Here is a 24,724-nt window from a genome sequence, read left to right as displayed (position 1 = left end):
CCTTTTATGTAATGCATGTATGAAATGTACTAAACCTTTTAGTTTTGAATTATTTATTCAATTTCAAACACTTTTCATTATCATAGTTTTGTCAAATTCTCAAATATGCAAAAAGAATTTTAATAAACATAGTTTTTAATTGAAAATAACAAAATAGTTAATAGTTTGGATAGTCAAAATAATTAATTTTGAAAATAAAAAAAAGTTTTGAATTATTTATTCAATTTCAAACACTTTTCATTTTCATAGTTTTGTCAAATTCTCAAATATGCAAAAAGAATTTTAATAAACATAGTTTTTAATTGAAAATAACAAAATAGTTAATAGTTCGGATAGTCAAAATAATTAATTTTGAAAATAGAAAATAGTTTTGAATTATTTATTCAATTTCAAACACTTTTCATTTTCATAGTTTTGTCAAATTCTCAAATATGCAAAAAGAATTTTAATAAACATAGTTTTTAATTGAAAATAACAAAAAAATTAATAGAAATAAGTAAATGCACGAAAAATACCAAATGAAGTCAGAAATTTTTGAAAATTTGTCATGTGCCTTTGAATGGTGCATTTTGAAGACACAAAAAGTATGGAGTTCAAATAAGTTCGAAAAAATGAAATCCCTTTGTAACAGATGAGTTCTCGTTCGAAACCCTCATACTTTGAGAGAGATTGTCCGTGTTGTACACGAAGTGCATCCAGTTTTTGCCGTAACCCTCTCAACTTTTTAGCACATGCTTTGTGGGTGAAATGATGATACCATGCCAACTTTCAACATTTTCAGATTTCATTTGTTGTGCTTATCAATTTCAGGATCAATTAGCTAAAAAAAAGTAAATGAACGAAAAATACCAAATGAAGTCAGAAATTGTTGAAAATTTATGATGTGCCTTTGAATGGTGCATTTTGAACACACAAAAAGTATGGAGTTGAAATAAGTTCAAAAAATGAAATCCCTTTGTAACAGATGAGTTCTCGTTCGAAACCGTGATACTTCGAGAGAGATTGTCCGTTTTGTACACGAAGTGCATCCAGTTTTTGTCGTAACCCTCTCAACTTTTTAGCACATGCTGTGTGGGTGAAATGATGATACCATGCCAACTTTCAACATTTTCAGATTTCATTTGTAGTGCTTCTCAATTTTAGGGTCAACTAGCTCAAAAAAATAATTAAATGCACGAAAAATATCAAATGAAGTCAGAAATTGTTGAAATTTTGTGATGTGCCTTTGAATGATGCTTTTTGAACACACAAAATGTATGGAGTTCAATAAGTACAAAAAAGGAAATCCCTTTGTAACAGATGAGTTCTCGTTCGAAACCCTGATACTTCGAGAGAGATTGTCCGTTTTGTACACGAAGTGCATCCAGTTTTTGCTGTAACCCTCTCAACTTTCTAGAACATGCTATGTGGGTGCAAATGATGATACCATGCCAACTTTCAACATTTTTAGAGTTCATTTGTAGTGCTTTTCAATTTCAGGGTCAACTAGCTCAAAAAAAAAGTAAATTCACGAAAAATATCAAATGAAGTCAGAAATTTCATAAAGTTTTTTTTGTTAAAATACTTAATAGAAAACAAAAAAAAGAGTCAACTAAAAAGAATCAACTAAAATGAAAGAATTAAAAATAATTAACTAAAATTATCAAAGTGCTTATTTGTTGGAAAGAATCAAGTAAAACATTAACTAAAAAGAAACAAAAAAGATCAACTCAATAGAAAACTAAAATAGAAGAGAGAAAAAATATTTAATAGAAAAGAATTAAAATATAAACTAGGACTAAAAATTATTAAAGTAAAAAAAATGCCGCCTATTGGGCCATCACGGCCTGCATACGACTAGAAACCCTACCCGACATGTGGGCGAGGATGCATGCTCGCGGGCCCAATAGGCCCAACATGCAGTGAGAGGAGAGTTAGGCCCATAGGCCTACAATAGAGAGAACCTCAATTGAGCAAGGCGCGGCAGTGCTTATAAAGCACTGCCAGCTTCCCTCGCTAGGTGAGGTGGGACTAAAGGTTGCCCTGCGTCGCACCGGAGCCAGCCCAGGTCTTTAGTCCCGGATCGGGGCTCAAACCGGGACTAAAGACGCCCGTTAGTCCCGGGTGGAGCCACGACCTGGGACTAAAGCCCCTCGTTTCCCGCCTCCTCGCCTGTCGAAAAGGGGTCTTTAGCCCCGGGTCACGGCTAGACCCGGGACTAAAGACGCCCTTTAGTCCCGGGTGGAGCCACGACCCGGGACTAAAGCCCCTCGTTTCCCGCCTGCTCGCCTGCCGAAAAGGGGTCTTTAGCCCCGGGTCACGGCTAGACCCGGGACTAAAGGGTGTCTTTAGTCCCGGTTCTAGCCAAGACCCGGGACTAAAGGTCCTCCTATATAAACGACACTTCGAAGTTTCCAACCCATCTCCTCTCGTTTTCTTCCTCCTCTCGCTCTGGCCTGCGCACCGGATGACGACGCGATTGACGCCGCCAGGCTGCCGGACCTCCGCCTCGCTCTCGCCGTTGTCGACGCCCGCCGTCCTCCCCCCCCCGTCCTAGCACCGTCGGTCGACCCCCTCCCCTCCCACTCCGGTAAGCCCCCCGCCCCCTCCTCCCCATGCCTCGGTACCTCGCTTCGGATGCCCACGCCCCCTCCTCCCCATGCTATGGTGTAGCTAGAGATCAGGAGAAGAATAGGAGGAGAAGTAGAAGAAGAGGAGGAGGAGAAGTAGAAGAGGAGAAGAAAAGGAAGAAGAAGAAGAGGAGAAGAAGATTTTTTTGTCATTTAATTCCTATTGTTATTAGGTTTGTGCTAGATTATTAGGGTTAGTAATATTTAGAATTAGGTTAGGGTTACAAGAAGAAGAAAGATGAACAAAAATAAGAAAATAATATTAGGAAAAAGGAAAATAAGAAGAGGAGGAGAAGAAAAGAAGAAAAAGGAGAATAAGAAGAGGAGGAGAGGAGAAGAAGAGGAAAAATAGAAGAAGAGGAGAAGTAGAAGAAGAGAAGTTGAAGAAAAATAGGAGAAGAAGAAGCGGAGAAGAAAATAAGAAAGAAGAAGAAGAAGAAGAAGAAGAAGAAGAAGAAGAAGAAGAAGAAGAAGATAAGAAAAGGAAGAAGAAGAAGAGGAGAAGAAGAAATAGGTTAGCTAGTGTGCTAGGTTAAATCTGTTTATTTTTATTTTTTGTCATTTGATTGCTATTGGTATTAATTTTGCTTGCTAAGTTTTTGTTAATTCATCACATATTATTTTGTGTTAATTAAGTACTTTGTTCAGTAATGTTGGTTGTTTCTGCCATGGTCATGCAAATTAAAAATATCCTCAGTTTTCCCGAATGTCCGAGTGGCCTATGTTTTGCCGGAATGTTGATTTATTTCTGTTCCAGCAAATTTTAGGCGCTCCATATGTCCATTTTTAGCAAAGGTCATGTCGAAAATTTCAGTGAATTTCGGCATGACTTGTGCTAGAAACTAGGACATATCAAGTGCATAGAAATAGAATTATTTTGCATCATATATAGTTTGTTAGTTTATTAGTTAATCAAATGTCCGTTTTTTGTAGAACTATGGATCCACATATCAGGAACCTCGAAGAGGAAGAACTTCTCAAAGATATAATCAAGGACGGTCCCGACGTTGAACCAGCTGAATCTCCGTCGTCATATCTAACCCCCCCCCCCCCCCGGATATGAATGGAGGTCGACCGACACGAAGATGAAGCCGATGGGGCAGGAGATAGCTCCAATGACGGAGAAGGTGATAGCTCCACTGATGGAGAAGCCGGTGGAGAACCGATGGAGAAATAATAAAGTCCGGCGAGGTATACATATGAAGTTAGACAATCAATTGTAATATGTGAAAAATATTGGAGATAGCTCTATATTGTATACATATACATTCATTTGACGAATGTTTCTCCCTCTTAGGCCTCCACATCGAGCAAAGCTACAAAACGAGGCCCGACTAAAAAGTTGGATGCACGGACGCATTACACCTTTGAGGTGATATTGCCTACGGGCGAACCCAAGCTTCCTAAGAATGCTGCTGACACATTCAAGAAGCAATGCGGAGTTCTCGTTAGGGATCATGTCCCGATCAGCGTTCGGGAGTGGAACAAGCGCAAAGGGGCAGCCGATAGTGACTATGTCGCCGAAAGGTACAAAGATAATCTTTGGAATGATCTCATGTCACATTTCAACCTGCCAAAATGTGAGAATGAAGACGCGCAAAAAAACTGAGGGCCAAAGTCAAGTAGTGGACTCTAAAGAAGATGGACGAACTGTTCCGTAGCTGGAAGAAGAAGCTATGGAAAAACTATCGGAAGACAAAGAAAGTGCCAGTATTCGAGGGGTATCTAGCCAAGGAGGCGAATCACTGGAAGGCATTTCAAGAGTACAAGGAGTCAGAAGATGCCAAGGCATTATCAGAAAAGAACAAGAAAAATGCCGACAAGAAGAAATATCACCACACGCTGGGGCCAGGGGGCTATGAGACTGCCATCCCAAAGTGGGATAAGAAAGAGCGAGATCTGCTAGCTAAAGGCATCATACCTGAACCCATCCGTGATGAGTGGGAATTGAGAGCAAGAAATTGGTTCCTTGCGCATGGTGGTTCGTACGACGAAGAAACAGGGGACCTCATCTGCTGTGACGATCTTAGGATACCCAGGGAGAATTGGAAAAAGATAGTGAAAGAAATTAAGGAGGGAAAAAGACAGTTCACTGCAGATAGAGAGAAAGATTTGCTCACACTAGTCCTCGGCAATGACGAACATGGAGGACGAACGCGAGGCTTCGGTCCTTCTTACCCGTGGTGGCTTGGGTTTGCCAGAGACCAAGACACTTACAGAAGCCGAGCGAGAGAAAAGAAGCCACAGCGGGATGAGGAGAATGACAAGTTCAACTAGTTGCTTGACAGGCTTAACGAGCAACAGAAGCAGATTGATGAGCTTAGAGGAGTAGCGCGCCAGGAAGATCCTGCACTCGATATTACCGGCGCCCCATCTAAGCGGAAAAGCAGCGTGGATGAATCTGAGGCCCCACCCGACGATGCACGAAGAATGATAGAGGGCGGTCCCGGCTACCCCGTGGATGGAATCAAGGAGTCAACATCATGTGAACTCCATCAGAAATTCTAGAACATATCCATGAAGGTGGCCGTCGGACAAGCTTTACCTTCTGGCCTTGATGCACGCTGGCATGGCCGTGAGATTCCAGCTTGCTTTGCTAAAGTCGGGGTGGATGAAATCATGGCGGGGTTTCATGATATGGAGCTCGACATAGTTGGACCCAAAGATGAGAGGACACTCGGAGAAGTACTGGGTGGAGTCATCCTATGGGACAAGAACTACATCAAGCTTCCAGGCTCGGCCCCAAGGACGACACCGCCTCCGAGTCGTCGCAGGTCACCTACACCTCCATCACCTCCAAGCCCTCCACATGACGACGGCCAGCACAACACGGGTCCATCTCGATCACCGCCGTTGGACTTGGGTCGTCCATCTCCGCCGCCGCCCGCTAAGGATACTAAGCGGAAGCGTGCCAGCAAGAACGCTCCCTCGATGAGTTCTAAGCAACAGAGCTCCCCAAAGCGCAAACTATCACCCCTCCCAAAGGTACCTCATGCTAATCTTCCTATCAGACCTTATGATCGTACCGACGAGGAAAACGCCAGGATAGCAAAGGAACATTATGATGCGCAGATGAAAAAGAAGGAACCCGAGCCCCGCCCGGAATACACCGAGAAACAAATAGCATATGCAAAATACTTCACGACCCTTCAATCACAATATGACTTACACCATAAGCCTGATGACTATACACGCACATTGTAGAAGGAAGGGAAAAAGAGCAGATCACGTACAAGTGCAAGTGGGAGCAAATCAAGTTCAACTACAAGCAAAAAAAAGATCAGACGTTCCTCAGCTTGGACAACAGGCCAAACAGTCGATCCCACCCCTCAGGGTGTTACCCGAGAATGTTCCCTCTCTGGTGCAGGGGCAAGATTTGTAATTAGCAAAGAAGTGGGCGGATGAATGGGGTATCCCGGTTGAAGACGTTCTGGCTTCCCAAGACGACAGGTTACCCAAGGCTGTGGTAGCCCCTAAGCCACAGTTTGTCATGGGAGCGCCTTTGGTGAGCAAAGATAACTTTGATGATCTCCCAACAAATATGTGTTACTTGCATACATGGTACTTAAGTGAATCAAAGAATGGGAGAACGATGATCGTGGCGCGTGTCCCACGGGAGTACTACGGCCGCCCCGAAGAAATCCATATCGACTTTGATGAACTCTTCCAGATGTACAATGTCGACGCCCTCGACAAATCGCTTATGAGTTGCTATTGTCTGTAAGTTTTTCAATTCGTTGTCTACATATAACTTGTTTAGTTATTTCAGTTCATTGTCTACATATAACTTGTACTCTATTATGCAGAATGAAGATTCTGGAATGTAAAAGTAGGAACATCCTAAATATTGGGTTTATTGACCCAGATAACATACATATAGAGACGCTAACTGTTAAACCCAAGGAGACGGAGGAAAACCTTCTAAGGTTTCTAACAGATCAAAATTTCTGTGACCACATACTGTTTCCATACAACTTCAAGTGAGGGTCTTTACTCTGTTGTGTCCATTCACTTATAAGTGTAATTGATAAATTACTGACACACACACACACACACACACACACACACACACACATATATATATATATATATATATATATATATACATGTGCAGCTACCATTGGATTCTGTTGGACATTCAAATTGATAAGGGAAGAGTTGATGCCTTCGACCCATTATCGAGACCCTTGGAACAGTTCCAAAGCCTACAGGACATGCTCCAAGGGTAATTTCAATCATTATTGCGCTCTATCGGTCCCTTTCGATGATTTTCTGATATATCAATTAATGAAAAACTTAGCAAATCATTTTCCTTGTCGGGAAGGGTTTGGAAGCGGTTCAAGTGCGTGACTCCCGGTATCGAGCATGAGAAGCTGACCTTTAGAGCGGCTCAGGTAAGTAGTAGTATGATATACTTCTATTTTCAATACATTTATGATGCTAGATTATTATTTTGATTATATATATTCTATTCTCGTAAAGTGCGACCAGCAGCCATGGGGGACGCATCTATGCGGATACTATGTTTGCGAGACCATTCGCACGTTTACCTCTAAGCACAAGGATTACAGATACGACGTAAGCAATGAACATTCACACCTCTATTTTTACCCGTCATTCTTTGTTATCATGATTGATATTCATATTCATCTCCTCTTCTTATATAGTACACGGCCATGAGGGAGAAGTACCTACCAGAGCAACGCGCGATTGCTGTTGCAGAGGAGCTTGCAACCTTTCCGAGGACGGAAGCTATAGATGACAAAGGACTATTTAGTGTAGCTAGGGGCCATTACTGATGTTGGTCCATGTAATCGAATAGACGGGCTCTAGTCCCGATAATTCAGATCTCCATATAATTGTATATATATGCTCGCTTGTAAGATAAGTTAATCTTATATATATATGCATAAACATGTATATTTAGAATTATATGAAAACTAACTCCCGAACACCAAACGAGGCATCACGTTAATCTCCCGAACACCTAAACCCTAAAACCCTAAAACCCTAAAATAAACAAAATCTGTAGAAACTCTTTAGTCCCGATCCGTGTTAAGACCCGGGACTAAAGGGCCTGCCCCTGAGGGTGCTCCGAGGCGCCCATGTGGAGCACCTTTGGTCCCGGCTTGGAACAGGGCCGAGACTAGCCTCATTGGTCCCGGTTGGTGAACCGGGACTAAAGCCCCTTATGGGCCGGGACTATAGGCCCTGTCCCCACTAGTGATGATCGGCCGTAGCAGCGATGATCGGAACGGCGAACTACGACGAGCAACGAGAAAAGGTATGTCCCCGAAATCTTCCTCTTCTGGGCACCGTCTCGAGGCCTCTGTCCATAGCAATAGGGTTAGGGTTTACAAGGGGAAAATAAGGGTTTTTATTAGATTTGGAGTCAAATTTTCTGTTTATATGGTATTAGTATCGCAGAAGAGTGACATGGTTGTGTTTATTTTCAGTTAAACCATGGACCCGACAGAGATTTTAAATGTTAGATTTCATCTAGGAGGCGAGTTCATCCGCATTGGTCCGAAACTAGATTATGTTGGAGGTGATGAGGAGTATTCTGAAATTGAGAGGGACAAACTATCATTGCAGGAAGTAAAAGGCTAGTTGAAGGATCATGTGCACCTGAAAGAATCAATGAAGATTTATTTTCTCATTCCTGGGAAAGCTCTGGTAGATGATTGGTATTTCTGAATGATGACATGAAATGTGTTGAGATGGGTGAGTATGTATGTGTTGGAGGCGTGGCTGATGTTTATGTTGAGTACCATGGGGAGGAGGATACTCAGGATAGTAGCAGTTGCAGTGATTTTTGTTGGGGAACGTCGCATGGGAAACAAAAAATTTCCTACGCGCACGAAGACCTATCCTGGTGATGTCCATCTACGAGAGGGGATATTCGATCTACGTACCGTTGTAGACCGTACAGCAGAAGCGTTAGTGAACGCGGTTGATGTAGTGGAACTACCTCACGTCCCTCGATCCGCCCCGCGAACCGTCCTACGATCAGTCCCACGATATAGTGCCGAACGGACGGCACCTCCGCGTTCAGCACACGTACAGCTCGACGATGATCTCGGCCTTCTTGATCCAGCAAGAGAGACGGAGAGGTAGATGAGTTCTCCGGCAGCGTGATGGTGCTCCGGAGGTTGCTGGTGATCTTATCTCAGCAGGGCTCCGCCCGAGCTCCGCAGAAACGCGATCTAGAGGTAAAACCGTGGAGATATGTGGTCGGGCTGCCGTGGCAAAGTTGTGTCAAATCAGCCCTAAAACCTCCATATATATAGGGGGAAGAGGGGGAGCCTTGCCTTGGGGTCCAAGGACCCCTAAGGGCTTCGGCCGAGCCAAGGGGGGCAGCCCTCCCCTTCCAAACCGAGTCCAACTAGGTTTGGAAGCAGGAGTCCTTCCCCCTTTTCCCACCTCCTCTTTTTTTTCTTTTCTCTTTGATTTTCTTCCTATGGCGCATAGGGCCTTCTTGGGCTGTCCCACCAGCCCACTAAGGGCTGGTGCGCCACCCCCAAGGCCTATGGGCTTCCCCGGGGTGGGTTGCCTCCCCCCGGTGAACTCCCGGAACCCATTCGTCATTCCCGGTACATTCCCGATAACTCCGAAAACCTTCCGGTAATCAAACGAGGTCATCCTATATATCAATCTTCGTTTCCGGACCATTCCGTAAACCCTCGTGACGTCCGTGATCTCATCCGGGACTCCGAACAACATTCGGTAACCAACCATATAACTCAAATACGCATAAAACAACGTCGAACCTTAAGTGTGCAGACCCTGCGGGTTCGAGAACTATGTAGACATGACCCGAGAGACTCCTCGGTCAATATCCAATAGCGGGACCTGGATGCCCATATTGGATCCTACATATTCTACGAAGATCTTATCGTTTGAACCTCAGTGCCAAGGATTCATATAATCCCGTATGTCATTCCCTTTGTCCTTCGGTATGTTACTTGCCCGAGATTCGATCGTCAGTATCCGCATACCTATTTCAATCTCGTCTACCGGCAAGTCTCTTTACTCGTTCCGTAATACAAGATCCCGCAACTTACACTAAGTCACATTGCTTGCAAGGCTTGTGTGTGATGTTGTATTACCGAGTGGGCCCCGAGATACCTCTCCGTCACACAGACTGACAAATCCCAGTCTCGATCCATACTAACTCAACTAACACCTTCGGAGATACCTGTAGAGCATCTTTATAGTCACCTAGTTACGTTGCGACGTTTGATACACACAAAGCATTCCTCCGGTGTCAGTGAGTTATATGATCTCATGGTCATAGGAACAAATACTTGACACGCAGAAAACAGTAGCAACAAAATGACACGATCAACATGCTACCTCTATTAGTTCGGGTCTAGTCCATCACATGATTCTCCTAATGATGTGATCCCGTTATCAAGTAACAACACTTGCCTATGGCCAGGAAACCTTGGCCATCTTTGATCAACGAGCTAGTCAACTAGAGGCTTACTAGGGACAGTGTTTTGTCTATGTATCCACACAAGTATTGTGTTTCCAATCAATACAATTATAGCATGGATAATAAATGATTATCATGAACAAAGAAATATAATAATAACTAATTTATAATGCCTCTAGGGCATATTTCCAACATTCTCCCACTTGCACTAGAGTCAATAATCTAGTTCACATCACCATGTGATTCCAACGAATCCAACACCCATATAGTCATGGGGTCTAATCACGTCTTGCTCATGAGAGAGGTTTTAGTCAACGGTTCTGAAATTTTCCGATTCGTGTGTTCTTTACAAATCTTTATGTCATCTTATAGATGCTGCTACTATGTGCTATTCGGAAATACTCCAAATATCTACTCTACTATACGAATCCGTTTCACTACTCATAGTTATTCGGATTAGTGTCAAAGCTTACATCGACGTAACCCTTTACGACGAACTCTTTAACCACCTCCATAATCGAGAAAAATTCCTTAGTCCATCAGTTACTAAGGATAAATTTTGACCGCTGCTAGTGATTCAATCATGGATAACTCTCTGTACCTCTCAACAGACTTGCTGCAAGGCACACATCAGGTGCGGTACTCAGCATGGCATACTTTAGAGTCTATGGCTAAGGCATAGAAGACGACCTTTGTCTATTCTCTTTATTCTGCCGTGGTCGGGTTTTGAGTCTTACTCAAATTCACACCTTACAACGCAACCAAGAACTCCTTCTTTGCTGATCTATTTTGAACTCCTTCAAAACTTGTCAAGGCATGCATCTTGTTGAAATTTCCATGAAGCGCTTTCGATCTATCTCCATAGATCTTTGATGCTCAACGTTCAAGTAGCTCAATCCAGGTATTCCTTTGAAAACTCCTTTCAAACAACCTTGTATGCTTTACAGAAATTCTACATTACTTCTGATCCTCAATATGTCAACCACATATACTTATCAGAAATTCTATAGTGCTCCCACTCACTTCTTTGGAAATACAAGTTTCTCATAAACCTTGTACAAACCCAAAATCCTTGATCATCTCATCAAAGTGTATATTCCAACTCCGAGATGCTTGCACCGGTCCATTTAAGGATTGCTGGAGCTTGCATACTTGCTAGTATCTTTAGGATCGACAAAACCTCATGGTTGTATCTCATACAATGTTTGCTCAAGGAAACCGTCGAGGAAACAATGTTTTGACATCCTACATGCAATATTTCATAAATAATGCAGCAACTACTAACGTAATTCTAACAGACTTTTAGCATCGCTACGAGTGAGAAAGTCTCATCATAGTCAACTGTTTGATCTTGTCGGAAACTTCTTTGCGACAAGTCGAGCTTTTCTTAATAGTGACTTATCACTATCATCGTCTGTCTTCCTTTTAAAGATTCATCTTTACTCAATAGTCCTATGACCATCAAGTAGTTCTTCCAAAGTCTACACTTTGTTTTCATACATGGATCCTCTCTCGGATTTCATGGCTTCCAGCCATTTGTCGGAATCTGGGCCCACCATTGCTTTCTCCATAACTCGTAGGTTCACTGTTGCTCAACAACATGACCTCCAAGACAGGGTTACCGTACCGCTCTGTAGTAGTACGTGACCTTGTCAACCTACGAGGCTTGTAGTAACTTGATCCGATGCTCGATGATCACCATCATCAGCTTTCACTTCAATTGGTGTAGGCGCCACAGGAACAACTTCCTGCGCCCTGCTACACACTGGTCAAAGTGATGGTTCAATAACCTCATCAAGTTCTACCACCCTCCCACTCAATTCTTTCGAGAGAAACCTTTCCTCGAGAAAGGATCCGTTTCTAGAAACAAACACTTTGCTTTCGGATCTGAGATAGGAGATGTACCCAACTGTTTTGGATATCCTATGAAGATGCATTTATCTGCTTTGGGTTCGAGCTTATCAGACTGAAACTTTTTCACATAAGTGTCGAAACCCCAAACTTTCAAGAAACGACAGTTTAGATTTCTCTAAACCTCAGTCTATACTGTGTCATCTCAACGGAAATACATGGTGCCCTATTTAAAATGAATGCGGTTGTCTCTAATGCTTAACCCATAAGCGATAGTGGTAATTCGATAAGAGACATCATAGCATGCACCATACCAAATAGTGTGTGGCTATGACGTTCAGACACATCATCACACTATGATGTTCTAGGTGGCATGAACTGCGAAACAATTTCCACATTGTCTTAACTGCGTACCAAAACTCGTAACTCAGATATTCATTTCTATGATCATATCGTAGACAGTTTATCCTCTTGTTACGACGAACTTCACTCCGAAACAGAATTGAACTTTTCAATATTTCAGACTTGTGATTCATTAAGCAAATACTCTAGCATCTACTCAAATCGTCATTGAAGTAAGAACATAATGATATCCACTGCGTGCCTCAGCACCCATTGGACTGCATACATCAAAATGTATCACTTCCAACAAGTTACTATATTATTTCATCTCAATGAAAACAAGGCCATGCTCATGTGGTATGATTTGCATGTCACTAGTGATTCAAAATCAAGTGAGTATAAAGATCCATCAGCATGGAGCCTCTTCATGCAATTTATACCATCATGACTCAAGCGGCAGTGCCACAAGTAAGTGGTACTATCATCATTACCTCGTATCTTTTGGCACCAATATCATGAACATGTGTAACACTACGATCGAGATTCAATAAACCATTGAAGGTGATTATTCAAGCAAATAGAGTAACCATTATTCTCTTTAAATGAATAATCGTATTGCAATAAACACGATCCAATCATGTTCATGCTTAACGCAAGCACCAAATAACAATTATTTAGGTTTAACACCAATCCCGATGGTAGAGGGAGCGTGCGACGTTTGATCATATCAACCTTGGAAACACTTCCAACACGTATCGTCACCTCGCCTTTAGCTAGTCTCCGTTTACGCCGTAGCTTTCATTTCGTGTTACTAATCACTTAGCAACCGAACCGGTATCCAATACCCTCATGCTACTAGGAGTACTAGTAAAGTACACATCAACATCATGTATATCAAATATACTTCTTTCGACTTTTGCCAGCCTTCTTATCTACCAAGTATCTAGAGTTGCTCCGCCTCAGTGACTATTCCCCTCATTACAGAAGCACTTAGTCTCGGGTTTGGGTTTAATCTTGGGTCTCTTCATTAGTGCAGCAACTGTTTTGTCGTTTCACGAAGTATCCCTTCTAGCCCTTGCCTTTCTTGAAACTTAGTGGTTTTACAAACCATCAACTATTGATGCTCCTTCTTGATTTCTACTTTCGGAGTGTCAAACATTGCGAATCGCTCAAGGATCATTGTATCTATCCTTGATATGTTATAGTTCATCACGAAGCTCTCACAGCTTGGTGGCAGTGACTTTGGAGAACCATCACTATCTCATCTAGAAGATTAACTCCCACTTGATTCAAGTGATTGTCGTACTCAGACAATCTGAGCACACGCTCAACGATTGAGCTTTTCTCCTTTACTTTGTGGACAAAGAATCTTGTCGGAGGTCTCGTACCTCTCAACAAGGGCACGAGCATGAAATCACAATTTCATCTCTTTAGAACATCACTTATGTTCCGTGACGTTTCAAAACGTCTTCGGTCCCTTGCTTCTAAGCCATTAAGTATTTTGCACTGAACTATCGTGTAGTCATCAGAAACGTGTATGTCGGATGTTCAGAGCATCCACAGACGACGCTCGAGGTGCAGCACACCGAGTGGTGCATTAAGGACATAAGCCTTCTGCGCAGCAACGAGGACAATCCTCTTCAAAGTTTGCTACTATCAACTTTCAACTAAATTTTCTCTAGGAACATATAAAAATAGTAGAGCTATAGCGCAAGCTACATCGTAATTCGCAAAGACCATTAGACTATGTTCATGACAATTAGTTCAATTAATCATATTACTTAAGAACTCCCACTCAAAAAGTACATCTCTCTAGTCATTTGAGTGGTACATGATCCAAATCCACTATCTCAAGTCCGATCATCACGTGAGTCGAGAATAGTTTCAGTGGTAAGCATCTCTATGCTAATCATATCAACTATACGATTCATGCACGACCTTTCGGTCTCATGTGTTCCGAGGCCATGTCTGCACATGCTAGGCTCGTCAAGCTTAACCCGAGTGTTCTGCGTGTGCAACTGTTTTGCACCCGTTGTATGTGAAGGTTGAGTCTATCACACCCGATCATCACGTGGTGTCTCGAAATGAAGAACTGTCGCAACGGTGCACAGTCGGGGAGAACACAATTTCGTCTTGAAATTTTAGTGAGAGATCACCTCATAATGCTACCGTCGTTCTAAGCAAGATAAGGTGCAAAAAGGATTAACATCACATGCAATTCATAAGTGACATGATATGGCCATCATCATGCGCTTCTTGATCTCCATCACCAAAGCACCGACACGATCTTCTTGTCACCGGCGTCACACCATGATCTCCATCATCATGATCTCCATCAACGTGTCGCCATCGGGGTTGTCGTGCTACTCATGCTATTACTACTAAAGCTACATCCTAGCAATATAGTAAACGCATCTGCAAGCACAAACGTTAGTTTAAAGACAACCCTATGGCTCCTGCCGGTTGCCGTACCATCGACGTGCAAGTCGATATTAACTATTACAACATGATCATCTCATACATCCAATATATGACATCACATCGTTGGCCATATCACATCACAAGCATACCCTGCAAAAGCAAGTTAGACGTCCTCTAATTTTGTTGTTGCATGTTTTACGTGGTGACCATGGGTATCTAGTAGGATCGCATCTTACTTACGTAAACACCACAACGGAGATATATGAATTGCTATTTAACCTCATCCAAGGACCTCCTCGGTCAATTCCGATTCAACTAAAGTTGGAGAAACTGACACCCGCCAGTCATCTTTGAGCAACGGAGTTACTCGTAGCGATGAAACCAGTCTCTCGTAAGCGTATGAGTAATGTCGGTCCGAGCCGCTTCGATCCAACAATACCGCGGAATCAAGAAAAGACTAAGGAGGGCAGCAAAACGCACATCACCGCCCACAAAAACTTTTGTGTTCTACTTGATAAGACATCTACGCATGATGCCACTGTTGGGGAACGTCGCATGGGAAACAAAAAATTTCCTACGCGCACGAAGACCTATCATGGTGATGTCCATCTACGAGAGGGGATATTCGATCTACGTACCCTTGTAGACCGTACAGCAGAAGCGTTAGTAAACGCGGTTGATGTAGTGGAACGTCCTCACATCCCTCGGTCCGCCCCGCGAACCGCCCCGCGATCAGTCCCACGATCTAGTGCCGAACGGACGGCACCTCCGCGTTCAGCACACGTACAGCTCGACGATGATCTCGGCCTTCTTGATCCCGCAAGAGAGACGGAGAGGTAAATGAGTTCTCCGGCAGCGTGACGGCTCTCCGGAGGTTGGTGGTGATCTTAACTCAGCAGGGCTCCGCCGGAGCTCCGCAGAAACGCGATCTAGAGGTAAAACCGTGGAGATATGTGGTCGGGCTGCCGTGGCAAAGTTGTGTCAAATCAGCCCTAAAACCTTCGTATATATAGGGGGAAGAGGGGGAGCCTTGCCTTGGGGTCCAAGGACCCCTAAGGGCTTCGGCCGAGCCAAGGGGGGCAGCCCTCCCCTTCCAAACCGAGTCCAACTAGGTTTGGAAGGAGGAGTCCTTCCCCCTTTTCCCACCTCCTCTTTTTTTTCTCTTTGATTTTCTTCCTATGGCGCATAGGGCCTTCTTGGGCTGTCCCACCAGCCCACTAAGGGCTGGTGCGCCACCCCCAAGGCCTATGGGCTTCCTCGGGGTGGGTTGCCTCCCCCCCCGTTGAACTCCCGGAACCCATTCGTCATTCCCGGTACATTCCCGATAACTCCGAAAACCTTCCGGTGATCAAATGAGGTCATCCTATATATCAATCTTCGTTTCCGGACCATTCCGGAAACCCTCGTGACGTCCGTGATCTCATCCGGGACTCCGAACAACATTCGGTAACCAACCATATAACTCAAATACGCATAAAACAACGTCGAACCTTAAGTGTGCAGACCCTGCGGGTTCGAGAACTATGTAGACATGACCCGAGAGACTCCTCGGTCAATATCCAATAGCGGGACCTGGATGCCCATATTGGATCCTACATATTCTATGAAGATCTTATCGTTTGAACCTCAGTGCCAAGGATTCATATAATCCCGTATGTCATTCCCTTTGTCCTTCGGTATGTTACTTGCCCGAGATTCGATCGTCAGTATCCGCATACCTATTTCAATCTCGTTTACCGGCAAGTCTGTTTACTCGTTCCGTAATACAAGATCCCGCAACTTACACTAAGTCACATTGCTTGCAAGACTTGTGTGTGATGTTGTATTACCGAGTGGGCCCCGAGATACCTCTCCGTCACACGGAGTGACAAATCCCAGTCTCGATCCATACTAACTCAACTAACACCTTCGGAGATACCTGTAGAGCATCTTTATAGTCACCTAGTTACGTTGCGACGTTTGATACACACAAAGCATTCCTCCGGTGTCAGTGAGTTATATGATCTCATGGTCATAGGAACAAATACTTGACACGCAGAAAACAGTAGCAACAAAATGACACGATCAACATGCTACGTCTATTAGTTCGGGTCTAGTCCATCACATGATTCTCCTAATGATGTGATCCCGTTATCAAGTAACAACACTTGCCTATGGCCAGGAAACCTTGGCCATCTTTGATCAACGAGCTAGTCAACTAGAGGCTTACTAGGGACAGTGTTTTGTCTATGTATCCACACAAGTATTGTGTTTCCAATCAATACAACTGTAGCATGGATAATAAACAATTATCATGAACAAAGAAATATAATAATAACTAATTTATTATTGCCTCTAGGGCATTATTTCCAACAATTTTGAGGTTGAAATTATGCATATAAGTGATGATCAACCTGCTGTCATGACTGCTGAAGCTGACTCTGAAGATGTTGTTGTGGTTCCTGATGACAGAGGTGTTATTACTGGAATAATTTCTAATCGTGTGAAGCATTCAACGTCAAGGAGACATCTAGTGGCTACTGGTATTGATGATCCAGTGGCTATTGATATTGATTAGCCTGTGTTTTCCCAACTTTGCAATCCAAGTCAAGGTTCTGTTTCTGATACAATGCCACAAACTGTTGATGTAAGCCCAATTCATGTTGCTTCACAGCAACCTTTGATGCCAGCTCCAGCTGTTGATAGTGAAGACAGTGATAGTGACCCTGAATGCATGCCTCATAGTGAGGACATTGGTGAAGGTTCAGAAGTGGTAGAGCCAAGAAGACATGCCAGGAAATTAAAAAAATGAAATATACTAAAAGCTGGATTGGAAGAGATCTCAGTGAAGCAGTCCCAATTAATTTGATTGCAAACAAAGAGGAACAACTGTATGGAGATGAGAAGGACTGGAACTATGATTCATCAGATGAGGACTACCCTTACAATGAAGATTCATATGGAAAGTCAGTGAGGAGGAAGAGCAAGTTTCCAAGGTACAAGAATGACACAAAAATTCCAAAGTTTGAGTTGTCAATGGTCTTTAGAAGCAAGAACCAATTTGTGAAAGCACCGAGGAGATATGGGCTGGTGACACAAAGAAGCATTGTGTTCAAAAAATCAGAGTCAGACAGAGTGAGGGCCAAGTGTGGCTTGGATGGCTGTCCTTGGTTGACTTATGCAGCAAAGAGATCAAGGACAAGCAGACTCCAAGTCATTACATTGAATGATGAACACCATTGTGCCCAAAACAGAGAGAACAAACTTGTGACCTCCAAGGTTATTGCACAAAGGTATGAACACTTTATACTTGCCTAAGAAGAATGCAAGGAAGAGGGAAGATCATGAGAAACCAGTGGGCAAGAAAATGAGAAAGCATGGCACAATTATAGTTTGTTCAATGTGTGACACAACATGGCACAACAAGTCTGGTTGTAAAAAGAATCCATAGAAAGGCAAGAATAAAAATGTCCATCTAGTGAAGATTGCGAAGAAAAGATCCAGAACAGAGGTAATATAACTATTTTTAGATGATTTTTCATGATTTTTCATGGCTGTAAATGATTGACATTACTGCCAATATTTCCAGGACACTACTCGCAATGTTACTAGCTCTCATGTTCCTGGATCATCTAGCTCTCAAGCTCCAGCAACAACAAGGCAGTTTAAACCTCCAACAAACAAAGCTACAGCTACAACAACGGTTACTTCTCAAGCTGGTCCAGCACCAAGAACTGCAGCAGGTCCTTCTCAAGCTGCTCCACCAACAGGAAATCCAAAAGTTGTGAGAGGCAGAGCAAGAGGAGCAAAGAGGGGCAAATCTACTTCTTCAATTCCATCTTACTCATACTTCACTTGAAGTGGCAACTATTGATGTAACAACATGTCTTGTAATATGCAGACCTGATAAATATATGGACGCTTACAAGATGGTCAAAGATTCAAGTTTTACGTCGACAACAAAACTAGCGGCCGGCACGCTAGCATGCCTTTGAAATAAATTATTATTTTTACGCTGGTAACAAAGCTAGCGGTCGGCACAGTATTAGCCAACCTTTAAAAATGCAGCCATAGTTCATGATTAAGGCCCCCTAGTTCAGACTGTCTTGGTCGAACATCTTCTTTTGCCATTTTTCGGATCAAGCCTTTCTCTTCGCCGACATGTTGGACAAGTTGACGCTCAAGATTTCTAGCGCCACCTCTCTTTCTTTGGTGTCTGCAGTGGCGGCCTCGATAGAGAGCTCTTTTTTTTCTAGGCGGACTCCTTCATGTCGAGCTTCCTTATCTTGGTGGCCTCCTTTATGTCAAGCTTCTTTGTTTGGAGCTCCAAGTATATCTTCATTTGCTTCTTCTCTCCCCCCTTACTTCCTTTTGACTGTTCATGCCCACTGAAATCTAGTCATGTGTAGTCAATTGAATGTTGTGTAGTCACATGTATGCATTTCTATTTTTTTTGCATAATTCCTACTTGATGTATGTAGTTTCTTTACAATGTTGTGACTACTCAGCTTAAGTGTGGCTTCGCCATTGATCATGCCTTACAAAGTTGATTGCTACGCGAAGGAAGTTGCATCACACTTCTGATCAATCTTCGAGGATGTAATGCCCCTCGGCCTCTTTAACCCATCTACATTCGCCTCCACGACCTTCTTCCCTCCTTTCTTCTTCAAAGTGGTATAGTGATTTTTAAACTTGGGGTAATCTTTAATGAGCGATAAAAAATATTTGAGAGTGAATGACATGTTCTTGTGTCGGGTCTTCAAGGCTTCTAAATGTTGAAATGCCTACCAAATCAAAGAGAAGGCCACAAATGTAATAACAAGGACAACCATATAGCAAAACATGAACAATGCATGACAACGAAAGAGGAGATGCCATACCAAGGCGCCCACGCCTAGTCCACTCACCGTATGGGCTTAAACGCTCCCAAGCACGTCCTGATAATTGTTGCACTCTTGTTGAATAAACCCCCATATCTTTTGAATTGAGTTCATGTCACGGGTGCTCGCAAACTTGTAGGACGCGAACTTCCTTTGTTCATGAAATGTTTTATGAACTCTTGTCCAAAAGATGGCTCCTCTTTGCTCGACACCGGTCTTGGGATCTTGCATTAGTGAAAAAAATGGCTAGCAACAACTTTTCTTGGTGGCGCACCATTTTCACACAACGCCAACACTATTTTTTTAAATAGTGTTGGCGTCAGCTATATTAGTACGCCAGCTGTAAACAGTTAGTGTTGGCATGGTTATTTTTGGACACGTTACAAATTTGTTGGTCCACTTGTACTAACCGTTTGGAAGATGTTGGTGGCGTTGAATTTCTGTGCACGCCATAGTTAATTAATTAGTATTGGTGTTGGCCTTTTTATCACGCCATAGCTAGGATTTTTTGCACTACTGTTGGCCTATCTCCATTGAGTTCTTGCAAATCAAAGTGCCCTCGTCTCTTGTGTATGATCTCATGCAATTGTTTTTTCCTTCTTTGTACTTTTGCTCTTTGGGTGAGCTCATCGATGAAGATCAATGGCTCCTCCGCAATGTCGACCTCTTCTTCCTCAGCTTCACAATAGTTATCCTCATCTTCATGTCATGAGTATCCATGGTCGGCCTCATCCTCTTCATGGGCATCAAAGCCACCGACGCGATATTGGCAGAAGACGTCTTGGCTTTGCATCAACTTAGGATCAAAGGCATTGCCTTGGCTGAAATCATTGTCATCTTAGAACCAATGCCTTGTCCGTCGATGTTGAATGCCTATCCATTGCCCTCAAAGGTGACGTTCTTCATGAAGTGGGTGTAATCAGGGTCGTCGGACGGTGACATCGGGAGTGGCATTTGATCGAATAGCTTGTGGGCGTCGGAAAAGTTGGTCGTAGGAATCGTTTGGGCCTGCTTCCTTGGCACCCCGTTCGATGACTGACCGACCACAGGTTTGATGTTAAGGTTGATGGCCGTCGGGATGGCCAAGGTGGCCGACACGATCACGCTGTCGTTTGGCGACGTCGAGAACTGGGTCTGGCCATGCAGCCGCGACGTCGAGAACCCAGGCGTCTCCGGTGTTATGAAGGAGGCCGGTGACTGGACTGGTACTGCGGAGGGCGTAAGGATGACAAACTTGTGCTCGCCGCGGCCATGGCGGCGTCAGAGAGAATGGCTGGCCCGGGTCAAACCAACCATAGCATTACGAGGGCATGCATCGTCACCGCCTGCGTGTCCTTGGCGAGGATGGCCTCGTTTTTGTCGACAACCGCCTTGTACTTCACGGCCTGCTGCAAGTTCTCAGCCTTGGTAGTGTATTCAGCCGTAGTTTTCTTCTCCAACATAATAACCAATCGTCCCTTCCTCTTGGCCGACTCACGGTTGAGGTGCGTTTTCTCCTCCGACGTCAGCTTCGACCGTGGCTTCTACGAGGCCTTCTTCTTCACCGCGGGGCGCGTAGTGGTGACTGGGTCGCCGGGTGTTTAGGCGCCATGGAGGAGGGAGGGTGCGCGCGGGAGGGCTTGAAGAAAGGGTGGGAAAATGAAGGTGTTGTGTCCTCAACGGACGGGCCTAGGAAAAACAAGGGCACGCGTCTAGTCCGTCCACATCCTTTCTGTTTAGGCGCAAACACGACCTAAATTTCGATTAACGATGGGTCAAAAGAGACAAAAAACAAGCAAATAATCCTTTGCTACCCCGCATTAGGCTGTGTCGCCTATCCGTTTGGGCTAAAACGGAAAGACACAAATGATTTGGGGATTCACGTTGGATTTGGCCTTACCCCACGCAAGCATACGTGTCTTCGGATGGTAGGGTACACCGACCGGCGGTCACATCCAAGAGCACATCGACACATACCGGGTAAGGCATGTGCCAATGCTAGTTTTTTAGCACGATATCATAGGCATTTTGCTGACATGAAATACTAGTTAATGAAAAAAGATAATGAGATTGTATCTTAACTAAGAGCAAGTACAATTGAGCTGAGTCAGCTGGCTATAAGAAATAAACTAATATATTTTTGTTTAGTTAGAGAAACGAGAAGAGGAGAGAGAAGATAAGTGGGCTCTTAGCTAAGAGCCAGCTCTAGCACGTGTTCCTAGGCTTTTTGCGAGTATGAAAGGTGGACCATATAATAAAGAAGTACTTCCTCCGTCCGCGAATAAGTGTACATATAGACATTTTAGGATAAATTAGGCTGGTTGTAATGGTTAGTATCATATACTAGTATCATGCATATGATACTAGTCTACGATACCGTATTCGTAATGCATAGTATCATATGTTAGTATCATAAGATGGGTCATTTATTGACATGCAAGACACATAGTAGCACATCATTTAATATGATACGGTATCATAATATGATACTCAACCCTCTCTTTCCTCATTTAATTCTATGTCATCTCATTAAAATTGCTTAGTTGGCATGCATGATACTACCTATGATACTCTCATTACGGGCAGCTTTATAGAGTGAAGTAAAAAACTGCATTGGGAAGATGCAAGCTATCATCTCTCTCATCTTTAATTACTCCACACCCAATGAGCTAAGTGCATGTAAAAAGTAAGGAGACCATGTGTTGAATGTTATTGGTCTTGATTACTGTGTGATGAGAGAGAAACATTTTTCTCTACTTTATAGTGCATTACAAAGATAGATGTATATTTTTTTATTAACAAATTTTAAAGCTAAATGTACACTTATTCGTAGACGGAAGGAATAGTATACTTTTGTAATAAACTATTGTACATGTTGGCTATAAAATGAGCTATAGATGACATAACAATGACTTATAGCCAGCAGCTGGCTATACTATTGTACTTGTTGTAACATAGCACAACCATTGCACGTGGCCATAAGCAAAAAGTGGTTCTAGCCTAATCATATGAATGCATTACCTTAAATTATTAAATATAGATACAACTTAGAAAAAACAATGCATTGACATGGTTGTATCTTAAACTATTAATGCTTCTATGATAATATGATAAAAGACGATGCATGGACAAGTCCAAGTACGTACGTGGCCTCGCGCTCTGTTGCGCGCGCGTATGGCGTAACGTGCGTGCATAGTGGAGTGGCCGGCGCACGGTCCCCGTGCATGCATGCGCCGGGCGAGCGACCTGTCCGGCGTCGTGAACGTTGTGAACTCTCCGAGACATCACCAAGAGTTGGATCGCAGGGCCGGTGAGAAGCGTACGGGGAATTGGCATGAACGTGCCTACGCTATCCTACGACGTCGTCTCGCGCACCGCCGAGCGCCAAGTTGGTTCACCGGTGAACCTACATCGATCCAGCGCGTGCGTACGGCGAGCGCGCATAGTAGGTAGAGAGCCCGAGCCACGTTGGTCCCCGTGTGTGGCGTGCACTAGCTGTGCCTAGGCGATGCCGTGTGCCGGCCGGGGCGAGCGAGCGAACCGCCGTCCAGGACGCTGTAAAACCTCCGAGCTACCGCGTTGGATCGCAGGGATATAGGTCGGGCTGTCGATGCGTACGGGGCAATGGACATGAATGTGCATATGCTCTATCCCGTGAACCCACCTGGCCGCGAACTACCGGGAATTGATAGCTGTGGGCGTTGGCCAGGGACGGAGCCAACATGCAAGCATAGGGGGGCAAGTTTGTATATGAAGGGGACAAAGTTCATTTGAAATGAAATTTTTTAGCTACAACAATCATTATTATAATAGAAAAACCAATTTGTTAGGATGGTCTAGCTTCCCCTTGTCCCCCCTTAGAATCGTGTCTGGCGTTGGAAATGGATGCTCGATGCGAGTTATGCATTTTGGAAAGAACCAGCACAAGTACCCGTGCATTGCAACAGACATACAAATTTTAGTTATTTTTACTTATCTTTTGTATGAAATGCATAGACAGTTCTTTACTTAGCGAGCACGTTTTGAATCGGTGATTTTTTTTTTTTAAATTAGAGAACAAATCTTGAAATTAATGATTTTTTTAGTTTATGTGAACATTTTTTTAGATTCCATAGGCATTTTCTTCGAACTCATGAATATGTTTTTAATACATGATCATTTTCCAAATTATGAATGTTTTATATTTGCTAAATATATTTTTAAAAATCATGAATTATTTTATAATACGCGAACAATTTTTTAAAATCATCCACGTTTTTTTGAATCCGTAAACATTTTATGATTTCCTAAGGCATTTTTTGAATTATAAAACAATTTACGATTTCATGATTTTTTTTTCAAATTTCGCAACTTTTAAAATTTGGGTTTCTGAAAAATCCCGATTTAATTTATAAAGAAAAATCAAATTGAAAAAATAAAATATGGACGGGTTCATGAACCGATGCTCAGACAAAGGAGGTGCATGCTGCTATTAAAGAGAGAGAAAAAAGGGGAAGAAGAAATTGTAATAAACAGGGATCTAACCCAGCTCTCCTCGGTGCTCGAGAGGTGCTCCAGCCAATACGCCTAACGACTGGTCGTGGTAAATCAGGGTTCGAGTCTTTAAGAATTGTATTCGACAGTGAATTTGACAGAAAAAAAATCGAATCGTTTTCTTCACTTTTAGATGGCATAGTGGGTAATTTAGATCAATTTTGGGGGTAATTTTTATGACGTGTGACAGAAGCACTCCATGCTTTATTATTATTACGAAAGAAGTACACGTCGATGCTTGTGTGAAAAAAAAGGAAGTTACCGGTAGTAGTACGTAAGTACGTGTTAGAGTGTTGTAATTAAGTAACGTGGTGCGTACGTCGAACAAGCGACATGCCAAGCACCTAAGCGACCGAAGCGTCAAGCGTGTGTTAGGTTTGTAAGAGCATTTAAAGCCAATTCAATTCGTAAGAGCATCTAAAGCGTCAAGCGTCAAGCGTACAACTGCAGTTTTTGGGCAGCGTCCTTCAGTTTCAGCACACTAGCCAATTCAATTCGTTAGGTGGTAGGAACACATGTGATCCAGTCCGTTCTGTTGAACGACCCCATATGCTACGGGCTACGGCCAGTGCATAAGGTCACAGAGGCACTACGGCCTACGGGCATCATTTATACGTGCGGTCCTGAAAAAAGATAAAAAGTAAAATCCGAAACCCACTTTGATCATCGTACATAAGAAGTCAGTCAATACT

This window comes from Hordeum vulgare, chromosome 6H, assembly GCF_904849725.1.
Source record: "Hordeum vulgare subsp. vulgare chromosome 6H, MorexV3_pseudomolecules_assembly, whole genome shotgun sequence".
NCBI classification, from domain to species: Eukaryota; Viridiplantae; Streptophyta; class Magnoliopsida; order Poales; family Poaceae; genus Hordeum; species Hordeum vulgare.
Note: the sequence above shows the minus strand (reverse complement) of the source record.